Below are 12,975 nucleotides of genomic sequence, written 5' to 3' on the forward strand. Positions count from 1 at the left end.
CTCACCAGGACAAAAGACCCTACACCCATCATGTGCAAGACTAACATAATTTGCAGGATTCCATGCAAAGACTGCACAAAGCATTACATATGGCAGACAACTAGCAATCCGCATCCACGAACACCACGGGCCACTAAATGCCACAATCAGCAATCCCTAGTAGCCACACACACAGAGGACAAGGACCACAAATTCGACTGGGACAACACAGCGATCATAGGACAAGCTAAACACGGGACAGCCAGAGAATTTTCTAGATGCATGGCACTCTGCCACAGACTCCAACAAATAGCACATTGACCTAGACCCAATATACCATTCACTACAACAAACAACCGGAACCAGCAACTAAAAGCAGCAGAAATGGAACCAAATAAATTCCAGAAAACACAGTAGAGCAGCGCTCCACAGGAGGCCCCAAAGCACTGAAGATGTCACCTAGACAGGGGCGAAATGTCTACAAATCAACTTCCCAGCTCAGCGATCATATCCACAACCATCACAACCAGCACCTGAGCTACAAATCTTTATGCTAACATTTTACAGACATTAGAAATGGGATCCAAGAAATATTATTTTGTAGCCATTGACCTTTTCTTGTTTTTTTCAGGATCACACGATGGTGGAAATCCTTATTTGATATCATAACCAGCAGGATCTATGTTGCTAGTATCATCAGGAACAGTCAACTGAACCGAAATTAAAGAGAACTGAATCTGTAAACTATTGTCCACAATATTAACACACATTCAAATACCCCTGGTGCAACATTCAAGTACATCAGTGCGAGAGGTATATTATTATGTACATGCAATTTTTGGGCAGGTTATATCCAAACCAATTAAAACCCCTTCTCCTAATACGCATCCAGTAGCTCTCAGTGTTGGTGTTCAGACTGCTAATGAATCCCACTTCTAATCAAGCATCATGTACTGCTCTTGTCTGCATATGATGAAACAACATTTAAGCAAGTTGGACTGTTTCTTCCTGAATCATAGAATCCCTACAGTGTGGAAGTAGGCCATTCGGCCCCATCAAGTTCACACCGCCCCTCCAAAGAGCATCCATCCTCCTACCCCACCCTGTAACCCTGCATTTCCACCTAACCTGCACACCTTTGGATTTTGGGAGGAGATTGGAGCACCCAGTGTAAATCTGTGCAGACACAGGGAGAATATGCAAACTCCACACAGGCAGTTGCTTGAGGGTGGAATCAAACCCGGGTTCCTAGTGCTGTGAGGCAGTAGTGCTAACCAAAGAGCTACCTTGCTGCCCCAAGGCAATAGCCTGCAGTACCAATGGCTGTCATCTCCCCTCTGTCTTCACTGTCATTATAAGACTTTAATGGAAGCATCTGAGAACTGGAGACACACAAATCAATATCACCTATTTCTCCATAAGCAAACAGTTAGTTTTAGACCTTCTCCCTCCTGCCCACATAATGTCTCCCCTTGAAATGTCGGTGTGACCTTCAAACAGTAATTGATATAGTACTTTAAATGTAGTGACTGATCCAAAGATACTTCACAGCGGCATTATCATGCAAAGTTTTCCACTGAATTACATCATATTGGATGTTAAAATATTTGACCAAAAATTCTCCAGGGGAAATGGAATGGGAAGCCCAGAGCTCAGATTCTAAACAGCTGAAGGTGTGAATGTCAAATGGTGGAGGAGGTCAAGGATGCTCAAGAGACCAAGAATCGCTATTTCTTTGGTTATACACACAATTTTTTCCCCTTCCCTTCAGTCATTACTGAATTATACCTAATGTCCAAAAAGAGGAATAACACGATCATCTCCTTGTAAAGGGATGAAACTGGATCTTAAACTGTGTTTTTTTTGTAAACTGCAGAGTGATCTCCACAATGAGTTAATCCTGTTCTGCTATTTGTGGGTTGCTGGTATCAAAAAGCTTTCAAAGCTTCAGTGGCTGGAAGTAGGGTTAAAAGTCACTGCTACCACTGAGATGAATGGTTTATTTTTGAAGACTTTGTAAGGTGGATGCATCTGCCTTTGAAATGCAGATCTGACAAACTAGGACAGCAGCTGCAATTGGACCCAGGCTCAGTACGGTAACACAAATTAGAACTTTGATCTAAAAAGCCTCCCTCTTACATGACCCAAGGTAAGAGTTAGACTCTATCACAGCGCCTTCACCTGTTGCTGAGGGCTACACCCACTGTCTGCCATCCAGTGTCTGGCAGTTTGAGGACGGGCTAAAACAGCTGTCTCTAGTGACAGGGCAGAAGGACAGTGAAACATTCAGACCTCAGAAGTGAAATCTAAAACAACAGATCAACCTTTAACAAGCAGGATGGTATGTGGGACGCAGAGCTCAACCTCCAACATGCAGGATGGTATGTGTTACATTTATTTGCTTCAAAAATGATATCCTCATGTTATGGTTGAAAAAAAACACTCAACTGGGAGAATGCTGTAGGAAGAAGGTTAATGTTTCTGTCCATTCCATCAGTGAAAATGGCAACATCTTCTCTCTTATCCCTTACACTCATTCCACCTCTGCTCCTGTACCCACCTCCCACCAAGGCTCGTACTTTACCACTTTCATTATTAAATGTCATATTTTCCCTCACATATTCTCATTCACCATCAACCCCCTATACCACTAACCCTGCATGCCCTCTGCACTGCCTACTCACAGACTCAGGACACCTCTTCACTTGTGCCAACAGTAACAGCGAGGTAACCCAATTTTATCTCCTGTAACACCCTATCTCTCATTCCAGGAGAAAAACAGGCCACAATAGAGCCAAAAGGGCAAAGGTGGCTAGTGGCTGTCATTCAGCCCCACAATCCTTATGTCGACAGCCTGATATAAAGGCTGATATAATCATTCCCCTTGGTCCTGATCTTCCCTTTATTTTATAACACATGCAAGTGTATCAATGTCCTTGCTTTAAAGATGGAATCCAAAAGTCTAAAATTGGAATTAGCAGTCTGAAATTCCTTTGTGGGATATTGGCTAGTTAGGAGTTGAGGAGTTATAGGCTTCACAAAATCCTTTTCAAATGTTTTCTGAGGATGTTTTAATTGAAATTTGACTTCTACTTAACAGTTCTGGGAAAAGGAGGTCTTATCTTCCTCATGCAATAATACAAGTTGGTGATGCTTTGAACAACTTTGTTTGTTCAACGTTTATTTGATGTGATGTTGAGCAGCACTGACCTCAACTGTCTGTTATTTCAAAACTGTCTAGTTAAAAGGGCAGTAGGGTACGGTAGAAATCATGCAATCGTGCAATTCCATTGTGGAAAGGATTTTTCTTGGAGTCAATAATAATTTGCAGATTATAACACAATAGTTAGCATTCCAGACCTATCAGGATGTTGATAATTTGGCTGACATTGACTGTGGAAAAGTTTCTGGAAAGTTATTGCTAAATCCAGTCACATGATTATAGCAGTTATCTTTATTGGGCTGGTAACTGTGATTTTAAAACAGTCACTAAAAATATATAACGATACATATTAACTTTTTTTGTACTTTAGGTAGGGAAATTGGCTGCTGACTTTCCGACGTTGCATTATTAGTTGGCTGTAAAGCACTTTTGGACATCCGTAGGCAGTGAAAGGTGATATATAAATGCACGTTGTTCTGTTTCTTCTACGATATTTCTTCCTCATCAGCTACACAGTGCTGGTTGAATCTCTCAACCACTCTAATAGTGTCAACTTATTTAAATCATGGATTCTCATGTTGAAGCTGTTGTTTTTTGAAATAAACTCAGTGACAATCCCCAACAAATCACAAAATGTTGGTTTCACTCAGTAAGGCAGGCAACGCTCAATAAAACGTAGGGGAAATGATAACTTGTAGTATAGTTCTGTTACTTGGAATGTTAACATTCTATTTTTTTGCAGCTACTGTTTGACTTGTTGTGTATTTCCAGCATTTCCCGACTTTGCTTCAGATTTCCAGAACCTGCAGAGTTTTTTGATTTATTTTTGGCTCCATGCGTTTCACATCTGGTTTTCTTGTTTGGATGCCAAGCTAAAGTAGGAAATTAACTCCCTCCAGGAAAGAGGGTGATAGAGCAACACAGAGGCAACATCAATAGTGGTGTCACATGTCAAGCATTTTTCCTGTTGGTAGGTTTGTCAAAAATATTAATGTAATATGTCAACTAATTAACCATGTACAAATATTACGGAATTTGTAGTAGCTTATTGACATACCATACTGGGACTGATATATGTCACTCAGAGGAATGCTGTATCAGATTATTAATGTACTGTGCTAAGTCTGTGACATACTGTACTGGGTTACTGATAAACTATATTAACAGGAAGACATAAATACTAAGCTGTGGTTGATGATCAATATATTGTACCAACACTGAGTCATACTGTACTCGATCATTGATTAACTGTGCTGGCATTCTGACAGATTGTACTAAAAGATACTGTATTGGACCAGGGGCTACTAACTGCCACAGAGATAAATTCTATTGATAATAGGAAAGCTCGATTGATTTAGAGGTTTCTACTGGACTGGTGAACTGCTGAGACTAGGATGAGTTTCTTTGCAACTGTAGAAAGCACAACATGATGTTACACCACTTTCATTCAGTGACTTACTTACTGATGTTCCAGCTATTATAAAATACTGTTTAACTGTATGTGGTATCATGGCCAGGAACAATCCATGTTCAATATGTAATTTGACAAACTTCCTCAGATTATTGCAAACTTGTATTTTTAAGCAATGCAATACAAGTATGATTTGTGCATCTCATGTGAAGGGTTTGGTTCCTGAGGGCTTGGAATGCTGTTACAATGCACACAAAGTGCTGCCTTTACGTTTCTGCTTATACATTAGCAAAATATCGGTAAAAACTTTTAAAAAGACATCATCAATATCTGCAACTCTTCGACTCCTACGCATTGCAAAACATAAGTTCAATGGATTATTCTGCTCTCTTCATGTTATCTTTTAGCTCTTGCTGTGTCAGCCTTACTGCTTGTTCAGGTAAACTGAACCATTGGTCACAGGCTTGGAGAGGGATAGACTGACCTCTTTGACCTCCTCTCAGACTTGGGTGTTGGATGAAGAAATGATTAGGCTCAAGTTCCATAACTTTATCGATGAATTTGGTAATTTTGGTAATAGAAACAAGGACAGAACTTATGCAATTAATGGTAGGGCCCTGGGCAGTATTGACAGAAAGTGAGGACTGGAGAGTCAAAGTCAAAATGTGTGGCGCTGGAAAGGCACAGCAGGTCAGGCAGCATCCATGCAGGAGGAGAATCGACGTTTTGGACATAAGCCTTTCATCAGGAATGCTGGCTTATGCCTGAAATGTTGACAGTCCTGGTCCTCGATGCTGCCTCACCTGTTGTGCTTTTCCAGCACCACACGTTTTGACCCTGGGTAATGTTGTAGAAGAGAAAGACCTAGGGGTTCAAGTACATAATTCTTTGAAATTTGCAATACCGTTAGACAGTGTGTTTAAGAAGGTGTTTAACATGCTTGCCTTCATTGCTCACACCTTTGAGTATCGGAGTTGTGATGTCATGTTGAGCTTGTACAGGATGTCAATGAGAACTGTGTGCAGTTCTAATTGCCCTATTATAGGAAGGATTTTATTAAAAAGAAGGGGATTCAGGAAAGAGTTACCAGGATGTCACTGGGAATGGAGAGTTTGAGATTAAAAATAGACTGGGAAGACTGGGACTTTTTCTCTGGAGTGTAGGAAGTTCGCAGGTGACTCTCTTGAGGTTTATAAAATCATAAGGAGCATCGGTAAGATGAATGACGGGGGAGGTTCAAAATTATGGGACATATTTTTAAGGTGAGAGCAGAAAGATTTAAAAATGACACATGTGGTAACTTTTTCACACAGTTGGAATGAAGTGCCAGAGAAAGTGATGGATGCAGGTACAGTTACAATGTTTAAAAGAAATTTAGATAAGTTCATGAATGAGAAAAGTTTGGAGGGATATGGGCCAAATGCAGGTAGGTGGTACTAGTTTAGTTTGGGAACATAGTCAGGCTGGTTTGACTGAAAGGTCTGATTCCACACTGTATGACTTTATGATTCTATAATTAGAGTGGATTGATGAAGCGGTAATTGGTTGCATTGGACTTAGCAAGTTTTTTTGGGTATATGAATACCTGGACAATCTTCCATATGTTTGGTTTGATGTTGTGATTATAATTGGATTGGAAGAGCTTGGCTAGGGACATGGCTGGAAGACAAGTCTTCAGAACAACAAGAGAAGTGCTGTCATGGCACATAGTCTTTGTAATATCCACTCTCTTCAGCATTTTATTTGAGATTCCATTGAGTGAATTAAAATTGGTAAAGTGTGGCAGCTGTGATGCTAGAGGAGGTCAAGAGAAATCATCCACTTGGCACTGAAGAAGGGCTCAGATTGTCTGCAAATTGGGATGCCTAGGGAAGCCTTTCGAAATATTAGGCAGGACCCAGTTTTAGAATTCCCTTTTCTGGCAATTTTAGCAAATGTGGGAGTATGAGTTGGCCATCCTGCATTTGCCATCTCCACTGTGGGGTTAGGCAGTTAAAACTCCATTACGGTTGAGTGAAGTCAAGCTCGCTCATAAGTAAATATGGTTCGTGGCTTCAGGGAAGAGTCTATCAAATTCGAAGAAGTTCTTTTCAGAGGGGAGAATTCATGCTGGGAAGCAAGAAAGCAATCTTGTTCTGGTTCTAATGAAATTAAGTAAAGCTTTGAAACTTGGTACAAACTGGAAAGTGAACATCTTCTTACTCTACTGCAATATTGCAAAGTCTCCTATTGGGTAGGCTGGTCCAATCAGGAGAGAGGTTTATCACTTCACTCAAATTGGGATCCTACAAAATGCATAAGACTCTGATTCGATTTCAAGAAATAAAAATGTTATGAAGGGAAAAGGGCACAATAGTAATAATTGTACAATTATATTTGTGAGACCGCTGGATCTAAAAGAATAATTTGGATTACTGCCTTGCGGATCCATCATCTCTCTTTACACTCAACCAAGCCCCCTCCCTCCTAACTTCCTGTGGTTGGGATGGTCTCTGGACTTGCCAGAGTGGTGCCAATTTTGAATGCCCAACTATTGACGTGTTAATGAAACCCATCTTCAAACTGAGCCAGGTGCCCGAGAGAGAGATTGGGAGGCCAGCACTCATGGAACTCCTGCTCCATCTTAATTATTCCTTTCTGCATTTCCTGTAACCATTAATTTTTGTCAAGATATTATAGCCTGGAGCCTTTGAGTACCTAACTACTGGGACCATTCTTTCTTGTTACTGCAGGTTGATTAGCTATGAGTCATAAGACTTCAGTCTTCATCAGGCAGTACACACCATCTGAGAGTGTTATTAATCTATACGCACCATTCCTGTGTTTCACTTACCAGATTGGACAAAGTTTACCCCCTTATTCATGTGCTGTTGCTAAATTGTGCCAACTCCCATGTATGCTATAGATATCACATTGTACATAAACCCTTTTCTAAGATGATGTTGAATTCCTCTTTCAGTGCCTGAAGAGTGTAGTTTGATGGCTGTAAGATGTAGCAGTCGGTTCAAGATAGCCAAATACAGCAAGAGGTGTACCCAATCTGTTTCTGCAGAAAACTCTGACTCCCCATCTGTTAGCCTCACTTTGCAGCCCAAACCCACAGAGGCACTACTGAATTAAATTTGGTCTGGTGTCCATTTATAGTTGCTGCAAAGCTCTTCAGTATTGCATGAGTCTATTTTAACAGTTCTGCTTTATTTTTTTGCTGGGAATGGTGATCAAGTTCCATCAAGCCATATTGAACTCTGAGGCTCATCGGTGCATCCATCGACTTAAACTTACTCTTTGTGATGTGTTATGCGAACAGTTTTAAGTTGTAGTGTTTCAGGGAGTGCAGGAATGGAGGAAACTGGAAAGGTGTCAGTCTGACTTGATGAGACTGGCTACAATGACTGAGCGTTAGACTTTAAGGAGCTACTGAAGGAGGCTTTCCAGCCTTCACTTCAATATTCCCTGCTAAGAATCGTACCAACATCACATAATAACAACTCAAATGAAACTGCTGGACAGGAGAATGCAGTGAACATTGATGAATGGCATTGTCAAAATAGAAACAGAGAATGAGAGTAAGCTGGGAAAAATCTGGTTAACTAACCACCTTTGGGGAAAGAAACTGCCATGTTTACCTGGTCTAGCCTTTATGTGATTCCAGACTCACAGTAATGTGGTTGACTCTTAATTATCCTCTAGGCAATTAGGGATGGTTAATAAATGCTGGCTCAGCTGGTGATGCCTTCATCCTGTGAATGATTTTTTTAAAAAATTACCTCAGTGATATATGATGTAGTGTCAAGCAATTATTATCTTCAACAACTGAAAATCTAACCATCTCCCTTTGACATTCAACAGCATTGCCACTGCTAAATCCCCCACCATCCTGGCAACATTGACCAGAAAGACCAGCTATTTAAATAATATGCTAAAGAGCAGGTCAAAGGTTATAAATTCTGAAGTATTTAACTCCCTACTCAATTCTCCAAAGCCAGTTCAACATTTACATAGCACGTTAGGCGTGTGGTGGAACACTCCACATTTGCCTGAATAAATGCTAGTCCAGCAATACCTAAGCAGTTTGAAACCTTGTAGGGGACAAAACCACCATTGGACTGACATGCTAATCACCGCCTTCACCATTCACTCTCTCCATCACCAGCACTCAGTGACAGCAAAGTGTGCCATGCATGAGATGCATTGCAGCCACTCCTTCATCAGCGTCTTCCAAACCTGTGACCTCCACCACATAGAAGGTAAAGGTCAATTGGCTTGTAGGAAAATAACTATGTGCAATTTTCCCTCAAGTCATATCCCATCCTGACTTAGAACTATACCATCCCTCTTTAATCATTGCTACATCTGGAGCACTCTCCCTGATTGCATTCTGGGTGTACCTACACCACATTGACTGCCATAGTTCGTGAAGAATTATATTTACAGATACACTCTGTTTTGCTCATAAAATGCACCATCTGCAAGCAGTCAACGCAGGCAGTCAATCTATGGAATACTTTGTAAATTCCACTTTGGAAATGGAACCAGTCTGACTCAAGATTGGGATACAGATGGACTTTAACCTCACACCTTTAAAGCATTATCTGAGCTGAGATGTCAACTTTTGTTACAAAACCTTAAGTTATTTTGAGAAGGTGATTAAAGTTCTGGAATTTACATATTAATGAATGGAAACCTGCAACCCATTCTAAAAGATGAAAGACTTAACAATCCAGGTTTGTTCAATATATCACTGTACTCGCTTGCTATAAATTCTGTGCCTTATGATCTTACACTCGACAATCACCTGATGAAGGAGTGGAACTCTGAAAGCTAGTGCTTCCAAATGAATCTGTTGGACTATAACCTGGTGTTGTCTGTTCAGGAAGGCAGCTTACCACAATGTCCTTGAAAGGAGTTAGGGTTGGGCAGCAGAGACTGACCTTGCCAGGCTTGCCCACATCCAATGAGTGGGCAAAGAAATTATCAGGAGAAGGAGGATGGTAGATTGTAATCAGCAGGTAGAATCCTGGCCAGTGTTTGACTTGATAGCATGAGAACTTTTGGCATCTACAGTCTATATCCCAGGTCATTCAATCCAGACTGACAATATGTCACCATCTTTAATGGCCTACCCTCTCAGTTGGATAGGAGAAAGTGAGGGATTGTGTTATACAGGCTCTATGGTACTGTTTAGAAGGTATATTCTGAATGAGTATGTCAGCCTGTTGTTTCACTCACCTATGGTATAGCTGTCCCAATTTTGGCACAGACCCCAAATGTTTGCTGGGACTTTACAGGGGCGATGTCAAATTGTCTGTCTTATTCGATTCTTCCTGGACTTTGTAGCTATTATTGTCTTTCTGGGTGTTTACAGGGCTTTTGCAAATCAGCAACATTGCTGACAGTCCACTGCAGACAGGCAGGCGGCTGGAAGAACACGGCAAGCCAGGCAGCTTCAGGAGGTGGAGAAGTTGATGTTTCAGGTGTAACCCTTCTTCAGGAGTGGGTGTGGGTGTGGGGGGATCTGCAGATAAAGGGACAGGCAGGGGCAGGGTGGTGAAGTGGGGATAGATGAAGACAGGTGGAGGGTACGACCTGTTTGGTCAATGGGAGGAATGAATCTGGTTGGTGGCAGCGAGCAGACAGATACAATTCAGAGCCTGTAGAGACAGCAGATTTCCCACCCTGAAGAGTTGTCTTTTTTTGCGACAATCTGGAGTTCTTGGTCATGATTATGATGCAATCTTTTGATTCCAGATTCATTTGAATATAATTGTCTTAGTTGCAATGTGAGCTCAATGGACTTCGAAGAGGGTTACCTCAGATTACAACAGGAGCTGGACCAGATGGGCCAATGGGCTGAGAGGTGGCAGATGGAGTTTAGATAAATGCGAGGTGCTGCATTTTGGGAAAGCAAATCTTAGCAGGACTTACACACTTAATGGTAAGGCCCTAGGGAGTGTTGCTGAACAAAGAGACCTTGGAGTGCAGGTTCATAGCTCCTTGAAAGTGGAGTCGCAGGTAGATAGGGTAGTGAAGAAGGCATTTGGTATGCTTTCCTTTATTGGTCAGAGTATTGAGTACAGGAGTTGGGAGGTCATGTTGCGGCTGTACAGAACATTGGTTAGGCCACTATTGGAATATTGCGTGCAATTCTGGTCTCCTTCCTATCGGAAAGATGTTGTGAAACTTGAAAGGGTTCAGAAAAGATTTACAAGGATGTTGCCAGGATTGGAGGATCTGAGCTACAGGGAGAGGCTGAACAGGCTGGGGCTGTTTTCCCTGGAGCGTCGGAGACTGAGGGGGTGACCTTATAGAGGTTTACAAAATTATGAGGGGCATGGATAGGATAAATAGACAAAGTCCTTTCCCTGGGGTCGGGGAGTCCAGAACTAGAGGGCATAGGTTTAGGGTGAGAGGGGAAAGATATAAAAAAGACCTAAGGGGCAACTTTTTCACGTAGAGGGTGGTACGTGTATGGAATGAGCTGCCAGAGGATGTCGTGGAGGCTGGTACAATTGCAACATTTAAGAGGCATTTAGATATGTATATGAATAGGAAGGGTTTGGAGGGATATGGGACGGGCGCTGGGAGGTGGGGCTAGATTGGGTTGGGATATCTGGTCAGCGTGGATGAATTGGACCGAAGGGTCTGTTTCCATGTTGTACATCTCTATGACTCGATGACTCTATAACTAATGTTGGCCTCTGAATTGCTCCTTCAGTAATCACACTCCTACCGTTCCTGATAACTGTAAAGAGAAGTAAATAAACAGGTTGCTCACTGGAAGAAACCAAAGATAAGAGAATTTTACATAACTATAACACCACCCCCTTCATACAGGCTCACTGTTGACTTAATGGAAACTTCTAAACTCAGATGGAAGGGTCACTGCAGCAGTAGACAGAATATTGACATGTGCCGGTAACTAGATAAAAGAGTTAGTTGGGGCAAAAAAACACATTTACTGGCACACATTAACAAATTACCTGCCAGGAATTGGCAGGGAAATCATGTCAGAAAGAAGTATTTATACAAGGCAATGTTTAACATGGTGCTAAATGCTTTGATTTATTAATTGTTTCCTGCAAGTGTTTATTTCTGGCCTATTAACAAAGGCAGGATTGAGTGAAATGTGATGACAGGAGTTGAGAAAACATGATGCAGCCATGAGTCAATATTCCTACTGGTAAATCACCTTGAAGAATAGCAAGCCTAAGTGCAGGATATGGATTCAGCTGTGTTTGCTTTCAGTCATGGGGGCTCAGATAACTCCGGCGGTTAGATAACTAGTATGCGGTGCAAATTCAAACAAACCAAACGGGAATCAATCCACACACCTATTGGGGTAGTTTGTGGAGGCATTTCTCCATGTTTGTGGAGTGGTTACCCTCAAGTTGTACAGAATCTATTGTTCCTCTCTCTGTCTAACGGAGCCAGAGATGCCTATGATCCTTTGTGGAAAATGGTTCCTTACTAGCTTGCACTCAAACCTTCAATCCTGTTTTGGTGACGCCAAATCATCCTATCTACCTGATAAAGGAGCAGCACTCAGAAAGTGAGTACTTCCAAATAAACCTCTTGGACTATAACCTGGTGCTGTGTGATTTTCAGTGTTCAATCCTGACCAGCTTTATCCATGGGAAAGGTCTGTAGGTAGTCCCATTAATAAGCGTTGTTCCCATTATTCAAGTCATTTGGGTAGGTGCAGTGTTTCGGGTATTGGATGAGACAGCCAGACAATTTGAGTTGAAATCCAAATACACCATTTTGAGAATGTTGTAACAATAGTTTGATATAAAGTCGTTAATTTTTGCAAAACCCCAGTGTGAGAGTGCTGTCACTGTAACAGCTTAGTTTGTCTTGATTTCTTTTTAAAAGAAGTTGGAAGGCAGAGGTACTGAGCTGGCTACTGAAAACCACTATTTTTTTGACAGCCTGAATGGGTGTGGCCAGCTCTCACTGATCAGGATTTCTGGGTAGTATCAGAAGCTATTGGATCTCACTAGAGTTAAAAGCTTCAGTGAATGTCTCCTGGCTGCTACTCTCTCTGGATTTTCACTTGATGTTATGTTCCTCTTTGATTGGAGAACTGCATGTGAGAATCTGTGTTTGAATTTGCCTTTTTTGCCAAGGGATGTGCTTATGGGATGTTGCCGTATTGGCACAGTTCATGAGTGATAGTTACTATATCTATTATTCTGTTAAGTTTTCTCTATGGAGTTAAGTTATTCGAAATGCCTCTTTCTTCCGTCGTATTTTAACTACAGTGTTTAAATAAATAGTGTTTTGCTTAATGTCGAGTAGTTTGACCAGTTGCATTGCATCTGGAACAGACACTTTATATTTTCCTTCAAAATAAGAAAAAGTTAGGGTCTACGCTACCTTCTTAAAATATTTTAAGGAGGCCCTGTCTGGTCCATTGCACCAG

Source organism: Chiloscyllium punctatum, chromosome 41 (genome assembly GCF_047496795.1).
Source record: "Chiloscyllium punctatum isolate Juve2018m chromosome 41, sChiPun1.3, whole genome shotgun sequence".
Taxonomy (NCBI): Eukaryota; Metazoa; Chordata; class Chondrichthyes; order Orectolobiformes; family Hemiscylliidae; genus Chiloscyllium; species Chiloscyllium punctatum.